The sequence below is a fragment of the Prionailurus bengalensis genome, chromosome B4 (assembly GCF_016509475.1).
Source record: "Prionailurus bengalensis isolate Pbe53 chromosome B4, Fcat_Pben_1.1_paternal_pri, whole genome shotgun sequence".
NCBI lineage: Eukaryota > Metazoa > Chordata > Mammalia > Carnivora > Felidae > Prionailurus > Prionailurus bengalensis.
Window position 1 is genome coordinate 49,822,931 of NC_057358.1, and position 12,247 is coordinate 49,835,177.

Sequence of the window (12,247 nt, forward strand, 5' to 3'; positions counted from 1 at the left end):
AATCTATATTATTTAGGATATAAGCCCTATTGTTTTATCTTATGATATTGCATAGAATCTTCTGAGCAGGTGGGGACATCTATTTATAAGATGTACTTATTTGGATGGGGCATGTTGTGAAAGATGGTGAGTTTCATGAATATCAAAGGGCTCAGTGCTTTAAAAAAGGTTAAGAAAACTTTATCAATCGATGCCGAATGAAGGAGTCCATCTGTTTTGAAGGCTCAGAGATTTATTTACTCTTTCATTGCACAGGTGCCCTTAGGACCTGAGATGCAAAGTCGTAAGAACCAAAGTATAAATGAGACTGCAGTGTAAACCAGAATGGCAGGGAATTCATTGAAAGTCAGTCTTATAAGTCCCGTGTTCTGGTCTAAATCCCAGGGACCAGTCTATTGTGTCCCCATGGTCACAGTAACTTAGAAGCTAAAATCATGATCAGAAAGCCTCTGTTGATTTTATCTGAAGGAGTGCTGCCAAAAGTACTAAAGTTACTCCACCCCTTAACACTCTACACGTTGTAGGTAGGCTTATGTGGCAAAAAAAAAAAAAAAAAAAAAAAATCATACTTGGTGAGCATGGGTTTAGACCCAAGAGAGTTAGATGAATCAAATGTTAAATGGAATAAGACTGAAATAATCGGATACATCCATTTCAAAATAAAGATGATCTCTTGAACAGGATTAAAAATACTCATAGTCCCCTGGTTACAGCACTTCACATTCGTCTCCACACTTGGAACAGCCTTGCAAGTGGGGACTAGCAAGACCAACACTGACAATGCGAGCCCCTCTCCAACCTGGGTGCTTAGACGGGCACAGTCAACGCGTATCTTTGTGTTCTTCTTTTCCCGTTTCCCTAGCTATCTGATCCTTCTTCCGATTGAGAGTCTACCTCTTGAGTCTTAATGAGTTGGAAGCTAATGACTTATACCTACACTATGTTCAGCTAGGAGACTAACTGTCAAAAATTAATTGTTCAACCTTTGATTCCTAGTAATAGGGGAACCTCCAGAAACACCTAAGCACTGCTAACAGCAGTTAGCGCTCTAACATTCAATGATTCTAAGGCCAGATGTCTCCCCAGGCGGTGTGAAGAGCATGGAGTTTCTGGTGCCTAAAGCATTAAACTTTAAGGCAAAGAGACTCAAATCCACGGAATCCTGCATGGGCTGTATAAGCCATTCACCTGAAGGGTCTACTTTATAAATACAAAAAAATAATAATAAAATTTTGAGATGCACAGTTGCATCACACTGACTCTTCTTGAAGGCAGTTGGTGAGACGTGAGGCAATTTGCCTCGGGAGTCGCCACAATCCATTTAGAAACGGCGGCACAAAGTCCCATGATCGTCTCCCCCCTGCCAGCCTGAAATGTCAGCCCTGTGGGAAGCTGATAGGTGTTCCTGCTATCAGCGGAAGCAGCACCTCTACATGCGTATCTTCCAGAGTATTTTATTCACTCTATATCCTATGTAAACTGTTGGATTTGACAAGGAGGAGTTGTCAAAGGCAGACTACTGGGAAGGGGCTATGTTGGGTTGAATTTGGCACCAATCTCTCACACTTGACAGCTCAAGTACAGGGTTGCGGATGAGCTATAGAACCTACGAGCCCCCTCAGTCAGCGTGCGCAGACCCTAAGTCACATTTAATTCAGGGAGCCCTGACAGCCCTGCATAAAATGGGAGCAGTAAAATGGAGAAATAGGAGCTGTGTGCAAGAGTGGGCCATTTAAGTTATTTCCTTTTACTGGAGTTTTGGAAAATACGAACCAGGACAACATAGACTATGAGACACCACGAGGAGATCGGCATTAGCAATGTAAGGAAAATAATCCAAACGTTAAGCCTGAGTGACGTGATAGGATTTTTAACAGCTAAAAGCTAAAAGCGGAAGCAGGGAAGAGTTTGAAACTGCCTAAAATTCTTATTTTTTAGCCTACATTGTACATATCTGTATCTGTATCTCCATGTAAACAAAACGAAAGAGAGAGAGAAAAGAGAAGGATCAAAGTAGTTTTGTATAGTGAATAGAACATTGGATTTGAAAACATCTATATCTAAGTCTTGACTCTGACACTTTCTGGCTGCCTGAGATAATGACCAAGGTATTTAACCTCCTTAAGCCCCATCCTTAATTCTCAAATGGCAAAATTAATACTTTACCTACTATATGAATGATTATTCATGCCACGATAATTCTGTATAACAAATCACCCATGACTCAGTGGCTTTGCAAATGATTCTGCAGGGTTGAGCTGATGTTGGCTGGGTTTGCTCACGTGTCTGCTGTAAGCTACGCGTTGGCCGGGCAGTGCTGCTGGACGTGTGTCTAGTCTGATGTTTCTGGGAACTGGCTGGAGCTTGGCTGATTCCAAATGATCTCAACTAGGATTACTGGGGCAACTCACCTCTATTCCATGTGTCTCCTCCTCTAAGGCAGAAGTCAGCAAACCATGGATGGCTCTTCAGCCAAATCTAGCCCACGGGCTATTTTTATAAATAACGTTTAATTGGGACACAGTTGTGCTCATTGATTTTCATTTTTTCTACGGCTACTTTCCTGTCACAATGGCAGAGATGAGTAATTGAAGAGTTGCAAAAGAGACCACATGGCCCACAAAACCAAAAAAAAAAAAAAAAACCCAAAAAATTACGATCTTATCTTTTACAGGAAAAGTTTTGCTGACTCTTGCTCTAGTAGGCTAGCTTGATGTGTCACCATGGCCATGGCAAAGAGCAATAGAGGAAATGGAAAAATGTAAGCATGTTTTCAACATTCTGCATGCATCACATAGGCTAACACGGTATTGGCAAAAAAAAAAAAAAAAAGTCACATGTGTAACTGCAGAATGAAAATGCTAGGAAATAGACTCAACCTCATTAGTGAGAACTTCAAAGTCACATGGCAAAAAGGCATGGATGCACAGAGAGAGAAAGAGTTTAGGCTATTTATGCAAGCAGTCTACCACATCTGCCCATGTTATGATGTTGTTGTGTAAGGTTCAGTTCGAACACATGTAAAGCATCTTATAAACTCTACCACATTAAAACAGCATTCATTCTAATGTGTAACAATTCTTTTCAGATTCGTGGTAATCTGTTATAGACTCAGTATGATAGCAATAGTTGTAACTAAATAAAAAATATGATACTGGGTGTGTGAACTTGGCCTTCTCCCTCTCATTTGCAATGTGCTGCCTAGGGAGACAGATGGGACAAGGAACAAATATTTGGATAGCCTTATTGCCTCCATAATCAAGTTGGTTCCCAAACTGTGCCCAGTCTGTTCTCTTGAATTATGATCTGCACCCTGCTCCCAACCAAGTGTTTCCTCAAATCTAATCAATTTCTGACTATTGGTGTATAGAATATAGAATAGACAATATTACTGGCCCAAATGTAAAATTCTTGTTTTAGTATTTGCTGGAATAATTGTATATTATCTTTCTATGCATTGTATTAATCATGAAAGTAAGAACTGTGCTAAATTCTTCTCTGAGCTACTAAATCTATAAACTTGATAACTAATGGCATATAATTTACTTTTCCTTAATAACTCATATTTCATGACAATACAATTAGACTTGAGAACCAAGAATTGGTTCCAACAACAGTTTTGCCACTAATTTGCATGAGACACTCTTGCACATCACCTACCCTTGCTCTCTCCATTTTTCACACTTAAAAGAGGTTGAATTAGAAAAACATTTGACATATTCTCTGACTCTAGAAGTTCTATTTGTCTTGAAGGCAGGTATTGGACTCTTCTTTTTCCAGTGGTAAAACGTGAATGGCAAGATGTGGGAATCGTTATAGCAGAAAGCTTGTAGCATCTATTAATGAAGTCAAAGATAAGTTTGTAAGTTAAATATCAACTTGTGGTTTAATGTCTTAGAATATTAATCTTTAGGGGCGCCTGGGTGGCGCAGTCGGTTAAGCGTCCGACTTCAGCCAGGTCATGATCTCGCGGTCTATGAGTTCAAGCCCCGCGTCAGGCTCTGGGCTGATGGCTCAGAGCCTGGAGCCTGTTTCCGATTCTGTGTCTCCCTCTTTCTGACCCTCCCCCATTCATGCTCTGTCTCTCTCTGTCCCAAAAATAAATAAATGTTGAAAAAAAAAAAATTAAAAAAAAAAAAAAAAAAAGAATATTAATCTTTAATTTTCTCTGAGTATTCAATGTGATGTCACCAAAACCAAATGATCATTTGTTAATTTTCTGGAAAAAAATGCATTATTGCTCCCACTTTTAAGCTTTCCTTCTATTAAACTTTTTCAGACATTAAACATACTATCACTGCAGTAGTCCAGTCACTAGTAGCAGTGATCATTTGTGGGACAGAGCGAAATAAGATTCCTTGTTTTTTTTTTTAATTCTTGGCTTCCAGAATGTTGACTCTAAGAGTTAGCGAGGTTCCATCTAGTCCAAATATCTACATGTAAAACAGCAGAAAAGGTTTTAGTCATTGTTTTATGAAAGAAATAAATATTCACTGAGGGCCTCTTCTGTGCCAGGCACTGCTCTAGGTGCTTGGTATACATTAATGATAGACAAATGAAGATCTTTGCCTCATAGAGTTTGCATTCTAGTGGGGATCCTTTAATTTAGGACTTGTAAAGAAGGCCAAAGGAAAGCAAAAGGATTTGTTCAACTGATTGAACCTAAGCTATAATGGGAATTGTCTATGCCAGAGTTCAGGTCACTGTGGCCTGTGGGCCACATCTGACCTGCTACCTGTTATTGTTAGATCCATAAGCTACAATTTTTTTCTTTTCTTTTTTGTTTTTAACTAATGAGCATTTGCACTAACGTTGATAATTGAGCACACTCACCCTGAACCCCAAATAAGCTAAATGGTATCCTTTGAATAAAATTCCATTCTTCTCTCTAGTGGATCTGAATTACAAAAACAGAATTGGGCTCCATTATAATTGTCTTTTGAATTTCCTCAATTAAAAATGTGGAAATTTGCTTTCTCTCTTGTCATAAAAGTAGCTGCGTAACACACTCAATTTTGCTTTTGGTTCACAAAGTCTAAATATTCACTATGCAGGCTCTTACAGAAAAAAATGTTGTCGGTAACTACACAACTGAATCAAAGGGACACAACTGAATCAAAAGGACACAAATGGATGCAGCAATGTCTCTAGTTCTCTTTCACTAAATAACTTATGCCAGAATTTAATCAAAGCAACTAAGAAAAGTTTATTTCAGGGCACCTGGATAGCTCAGTCAGTTGGGTGTCGGACTTTGGCTCGGGTCATGATATCACGGTCTGTGAGTTTGAGCCCCACGTGGGGCTCTGTGCTGACAGCTCGGAGCCTGGAGCCTGCTCCAGATTCGATGTCTCCCTCTCTCTGTCCTCCCTCTCTCACATTCTCCCTCTTTCTCTTTCTCTCAAAAATGGATAAGCACTAAAAAAATTTTAAAAAACCCTTCATTTCAACATTGATCCTCTTATGTTTGACTTAAATTATCTATTTTTGTTACAAATTATTATGTCCTACATGATATGGCGTATGCTGGAATATCTGGTAATCTTTTAAGCATTCGCTCAATTGTTAAAGGGATTGAGATCTTGTGAATTGACCTCTGTGAAAACACAGCTTCTTACCAGCATGTTTTGAATCTGGATGAGTGCTCCCTGGTAGCTGAATTTTCTCCTTGAGATCAGTACTCTTGATGTTACCATGAGGGATGTTGAAGTTTTGAAGGCCTTTTGGCTGTAAAAGTTTCGTGTTGCTTGGATTAGACGTACAGAAATCATGACACTTCCAGTGTAACACTATTATTCACTCACATGTCAGACACGGTAGTTAAAACCATTAATGTTTAATCACTTCAGGTAGTTTACACTAACAGAGAGCAGAATAAACTGTGGGCAAATGAAAGTGAATGGGAGACTCAGAAACCATTGACGAGGTTTAATTCAACATCTTTGTTTTTTCCTGGGACATTTATGCTCATGGTGGTGATTTTATATTGCATACATGTAATATAGTCATGGTTATTGATTTTAAAATTGTTCCTAGTTTCTTTGATGTATTTAAATTTATTACTATTTTATGGAGAAATAGGATATTGTTCGACTAGAAAAATCACTTCTCATTGCTCTGCCACACAAACGAATTTTAAATTCACGAATTCAAAAATCACCCCAAACCCTTTACCAAAAACAAAAACACTAACCATTACATTTAGAATTCTGAGTTCGAGTTTTAAAATTATTTCAAAATATGAACTAGCAAAATTGCACACATACCCATTTTTAGGAATCCATCCCAAAGATATACCAGTCCAAAATATGAAAGTACTTGTGAACAAAGCTGAAGCACCTGAATTCACTGAAGCACCAATGAATAGCAAAATAATGAAAATAATCCAAATACCCACCAATAAGGAATAGCTGAATTATCTATGATACACATGGATTATTATGCAGCTATAAAGAATGAGAAAAATTTCTATGTTAACTATGGAATAATCTCCAGGTTGTAAGAATGTGTGTGTGTGCATGCGTGTGTGTGTGTGTGTGTGTGTGTGTGTGTGTATGTGCATGCCAGTGTGTGCTTATATTTTAAAAATCAGTAAAAAGACAAACCATAAGGTTCAAAAAAATAACTATTTTTTTTGCAGGGGAAAAAGAAGGTAGGGTGGAAGGGGGAAGGATAGAAACTGTTCTTTTCTTCCTTTCAATACCTTGTTTTGAAGATGTGACTTTGGAAATGTAAATATTTTACAAAATAATAAAATTAAATTAAACACAAAGAGCAATTCCTAAACACTGAAAGTCAAAAGAAAAAGAATCCTCAGAGTGTGTGTTGATGGCATAACCTCCCACAGAGGAACTATCCCAAGTGACTTTAAAGCGTAACAGATTGATTGTACATCCTTAGTGGGACCAAAGAACATAAAAAGACAAACAAACAAAATCTTCTTTTCCGTGATGCTATAACTGGTGGTAGTGTCAATATTATTCTAAGACGTTTGTGTATTTAGTGTGAAATAAAGCAAATGAGTAGTTATACTGGCATCGTTGAAAATCAGGATTTAGGGGCATGGCAGAAAGGAGATACAAATATGAAATCAGTTGGTAGAGTGAAAAGCCTGTACTCCTGATTTTGAATTGGAAGTATTAGTTTGAACTTATGATGTGTTTCATCTAAAATGAAACAGAGATAACCTTATTTTTTATCTACGTTCACTGAAAAGAACTAACAGCCAGATGCAGGAAATGTAAGATGAACCTGGTATATAGCTTGTCACATCAGAAAATAAGGATGCTATTCAACACCACTAGTGTCATCTTGAAAAGGACTCAGGGGCCTAAATGAATAGACTCCTGTGTCAAATACAGGATGACTTGAGTATCAGGAGGAATAATTGCAGTAAATTGTAAAACATCAAAGATGTTTAAATCCATGAGTTGATAAAATATTTACAAATACATACACATACATATGTGTACATGCATGCATATTATACATCTAATATACATAAAAGACCACATATATTATCTTCTTTGAAGGATGTTAGGGGTCCCATTGTTTTTGAAAACTGTTAAAAAAAAACAAGCATTTATGTTGCCTCTTTTACAAACTGTACCTCAGCGTTACCAATTGCTGTTGAGAGGGAAATGTCTCTTTGTAGAAGAATGCCAGCTAATAATTGAAGAAAAAAATTTGTCTTTTCAATACCTTATGAATTAATGGATCCAAACAATGATTATTAATGACCACTAACATCACAAAAAGAAGACAGTGATAATTTATTCCTGAGGGTAGTATACAGCACCACCTATGAAGTTGTCTGGGCAAAAAAAGCCAGCATGAGTCTCCACAAGTCTCTAATTTTTAATACAAACTTATAGGAAATACAAAGGATTAAAAGTCACCATGAGGATGAGATTAAAAATTCAGACCGAAGCAAACTTTAAAAGACAAGCAATCCATTTTTTCACCAAAAGCTTGAAGAAAGAGAATAAAAGCAACAGAGAAAAAGAAGGACACAGACAGAGAAGGAACCGATAGATAAAAGAAATTTGAGAGATTTATCATCTGCCCATGTATGGATGTCATTTGGATTCTAAATCAAGAAACAAAGTGAAAACCAGTAAATAATTGGGGAAATGCGAACATGATTGAATATTTGATATAAAGGAATATTTTTTAGAAAAGAATTCCTTTAACATTTTTCGGGTGTGATAATGAGATTGAATATGCAAAAAAGTCTCCATCTTTTAGAAACATCTCTGAAATATTTACAGATGATGTGGTGTCTGAGATAATTTCAAACTGCAGGGATGGGATAGAGGACAAGAAAGGGTCAGTGTAAAGAAAGTGACATTGGTCTTGAGTTTTGAACTGTTGAAGCTGAGTGATAAGTTCATGGAAAATCACTATACTGTTCTCTCTGCTCTTATTTGTGTTTGAAATGTTTTAAAATAAAACATTAAAACATAAAGGGGGAGGTGAACAAAGTCTTCTAAGACCTAGAACTATAGCTTTATCAAAGTCTAAATAAATTAGATGCTGTCGGTTGAACTAATACTTTAAAAATATTTTGTACTCTGATGAGCACGGAGTGATATATGGAATTGTCGAATCACTATGTTGTACACCTGAAACTAATATAACTCTGCATATTAACTATACTGGAATAAAAATTGATAAAAATAAATGATCAACTGAAGGAAAAAATGTTCTGTACTCTATAGAAGAAAATTATAGACAAGCTGAGGTACATTAATTGGTGCTTATGATTAGCATTTTTATCCACAGTAAAATTTTATATTATTTTCCAACTTTGGATTTCTCCTTTAAAATCTCTGTTAAGATATTGCCATGCGGGGCCAATATCTTAATATAACAGACTCGATGTGCATCTGTACATATATAATGGAGATAATATTTTCTCAAACAATTTAATCTCTTTTAAAGCACACAATTTTTTTCCATTAGTACATGCCCTGAGACTTTATCACCCCAGGCAAGAAGAGAGTAGGTACCTTCTAGAATTGAGAGGCCCATTGGTAGGAAAGAGGGAAGATATGACACAGGAGAATTCTTCATTGAAGAGGGAAAGGAAACCACCAAAAAGAGAGAATGGGTCTAGGAATGAACTGCTACTGAGATCCTATGAGGGGGACCTACACCCCCTTGGCCTTTGTGAGAAGATAGAGGCCCCAGTAAGAACTGTGTCCCATCTAATTGGTTTAATAGTGTCCCCTCCCAAAGATGTGTACAAATCCTAACCCACTAGAACCTATAAATGTGAAGGATCTTTGCAGATGTAATTAAATTAAAGATCTTGACTGGACCTTTTTCTGGATTAGGATGGGCCCTAAATCCAATACCAAATCCTTAGAAGAAAAGGGAAGGGGAAACAGAGGCTGAGGTACAGAGGAAAGAAGGTGATGGGAAGATAGAGGCAGACTGGCATTATACAACCCCTGCCAAGGAACACCGAGTGTTGGTGGCAGCCATGGGAAGTGAGAAGAGAGCCATAGAACAGATTCTCCCTCAGAGCTTCCAGAGAAAACCAGCCCTGCTGACAACTTGATTTCAGACTTCTGGCCTCCACGACTGGAAGAGAATCAATTTCTGTTGTTTCAAGCCACTGAATTTGTGATAATTTGCCACAGGAACCCCAAGAAACTCATATGCCCAGCTTTTGATGGTGGGCTCTGGGAAAAGTGCATCTCACAGGGGCTCCAGGGCAATATGAGAAGAGCAATGTCAGTGTCACGTAGTTTGGAAGGGAAAGGCCCAGAAATAAGACCCCCAAGTCTCTCCTGGCTCACTTTCAGAGACTGTTTTCTGAGTTTCTGACCTGTTCCAGGTGAGATAGCTGAGAACAGGTGGCCTTATCACAGAGGTCCCACGGTGAGGCCAGACTCTAGTGAGGGTCACAGCAGAGATGACAGGGACAGATGGATGGTAGAGATAGACATTGGGACAGAGGTTGGGTGGGAATGGAGGGTATTACCAGACACACTAAATGTGCTGAGAGAACTGCCCAGGGATTCCACGAGTGTGGACCTATTAGAGTGCATTTAGACAGAACAGTCTGAGGTGGGAGAGTAGAAGAAACCCCATATAGTTCAGAGAAGCAGAAGACAGGAGAGAAATACAAGAGACTGGAGATCACCTCCCCCATATGAACTTCTTCATGTGCCCAAATTTCACTTGGAGAAAGAGCAGAACCTTGCAAAGAGAAATCGCTCAAATAACTAGTTTGAACTATAGTAGGAGTTTGCCTGTAATGGATGATTGTACTCGAGAAGAGGGTTGGTGAGCATGCATGGGCACATTTAAGACTTTTCTTGTCATTAGATGATGGGGGTGTAGGTGGGTGGAACTGAGGACTTTGAAATTACATCAAGTAGATACTTTTTGAAAAGCTGTACTAGGGTGCATGTAGTATGTAAAAATTGACCTTGCTACACATAGAAGAGGCAAAAAAAGATCAGTGCTTACAGACTTCGAATAGTTTTGTCATAATACAATCCACTGTGATTTTTATCATCTAATTTAGATCTAATTTAATTTATTTGCACATCTGTCTGCCTGTGGAAGAGTCAGCTTTTGACAATGAATTTCTGATGCAACTGTATCTATTTCAGCTTCAGTCCTACCATCAAAGGCCAGGAGAAGCCTGCCTCTTCTGAGGGCTTTGTTTTATCAGTCTGGGTGGCTGGCTTTGATTTGGCTTTGTCATCTTGCCATGAAGCTCACAAGTGACTCTCATTAAGAGTTCTGCTGATGCTAATTTATAGATCAGCAAGTTTGGAGGACTGTTTTTAATGTATTCACTTTATTTTGAAGCTTTGCATCTTTTCAACCTCTCAAGGGTCAGGTCTGTTTTGCAGACAACTAGAACGAGAGTATGGAAGTAATCATCTGTAAAATGAGGGTCTCCCATCCGGATTCTCTCCTCAGCACACTGGCCTGAAGAATCTGTCTTCACTCTTTGCTTTGTTTGGCTATCCAGTGACTCTTTAGGTGTGGTCTATCAAGTGGTGAAGGTTTCAGGCGCTGCAAATCTTTCTGACCTCTGCTTGCCTTCAAATGCAATGACTGATTTGTTAGGGTAGGAGGTGAAGTTCAATAAATGAATGTATAGCCCCCAAGCAGCTAGTGGTTTGGAAATTCTTGGGCTCCTCGGGTGCATTTCCGGGATCTCCCATTGCCACTAGATGTCCCTGTGTGGCTTTTCTTTTGGACATCGGTGCTGTGTGCCTGCAAGTTATTTCTGCCCTGCTGCATGGCAGGAGAGCGTTCTACAATGTCCGAAGAGCCAGTTAACAGTTGAGTGTTATCCAGGCTGGCACCCGACACCTTACTCTCATACCCTGATTTCAAACATAAGGGCATGGCAAAGGGGAAAATTACTCCGAGATTGTGAAGAAATCAGGAATCTCTCTACAGAGGTCCCTGGGTCCTTTCCAACTCTCAGTCATTAAACTTCCCTGCCTGTCAGCCCACTCTCAGTACCCTGAACCAAAGCTTTTCAAACTATCATGAAGAACTAGCTCTTAAAAATATGTCTTTATGCTTCTGATCTCTCTCTCATAGACCAATGCATAGTCTCTACTGGTGCCCGGCCAGCTTGCCCCTCACATCACATGTAACTCAACAGGTGAGTTTGGTAACATCCAAACTGGGTATTCCCTGTTTAAGGAAATGAGTTCACTGATTATGTGCTTGGATGTGCCATTGTACTGCAGCGTAAGCTGACTGTAAGTGTTTTCTCGTGCAAACTCTCAGTTTCTGTATTTCTGCTGTCATTGACTGGCAACAGTTTGCAGAGCAGCATTGGTCTGAGGACCACATTTGAAGCAGCACTGGTCTAGTGTTATCCTAAGGCTTAGTTCTACATCCTTGAATTAAAACCAATGGGCCATGAGGAAATGGGGAACTAAAGGCAGCTTTGGAAAACTTGAATGGAGACTCATGCCATGTGTGGAGGGTGTGGTCTCTGTCTTTTCAGGGCACCTGCTCTAGGTCAGATGTGGATCTTCCACTGAGCTCCTGCACTGCATCTCAACTTATGGATACTTTTTTTAAGTTTATTTTTTTAAATTTATTATGAGAGAGAGAGAGAGAGAGAGAGAGATCAGGGGAAGGGCAGAGAGAGAGGGAGAGAGAAAGTCCCAAGCAGGCTCCACACTGGCAGGGCTTGGACTCATGAACTGACAGATCATGACCTGAGTTGAAATCGAGTCATATGCTGAACCAATTGAGA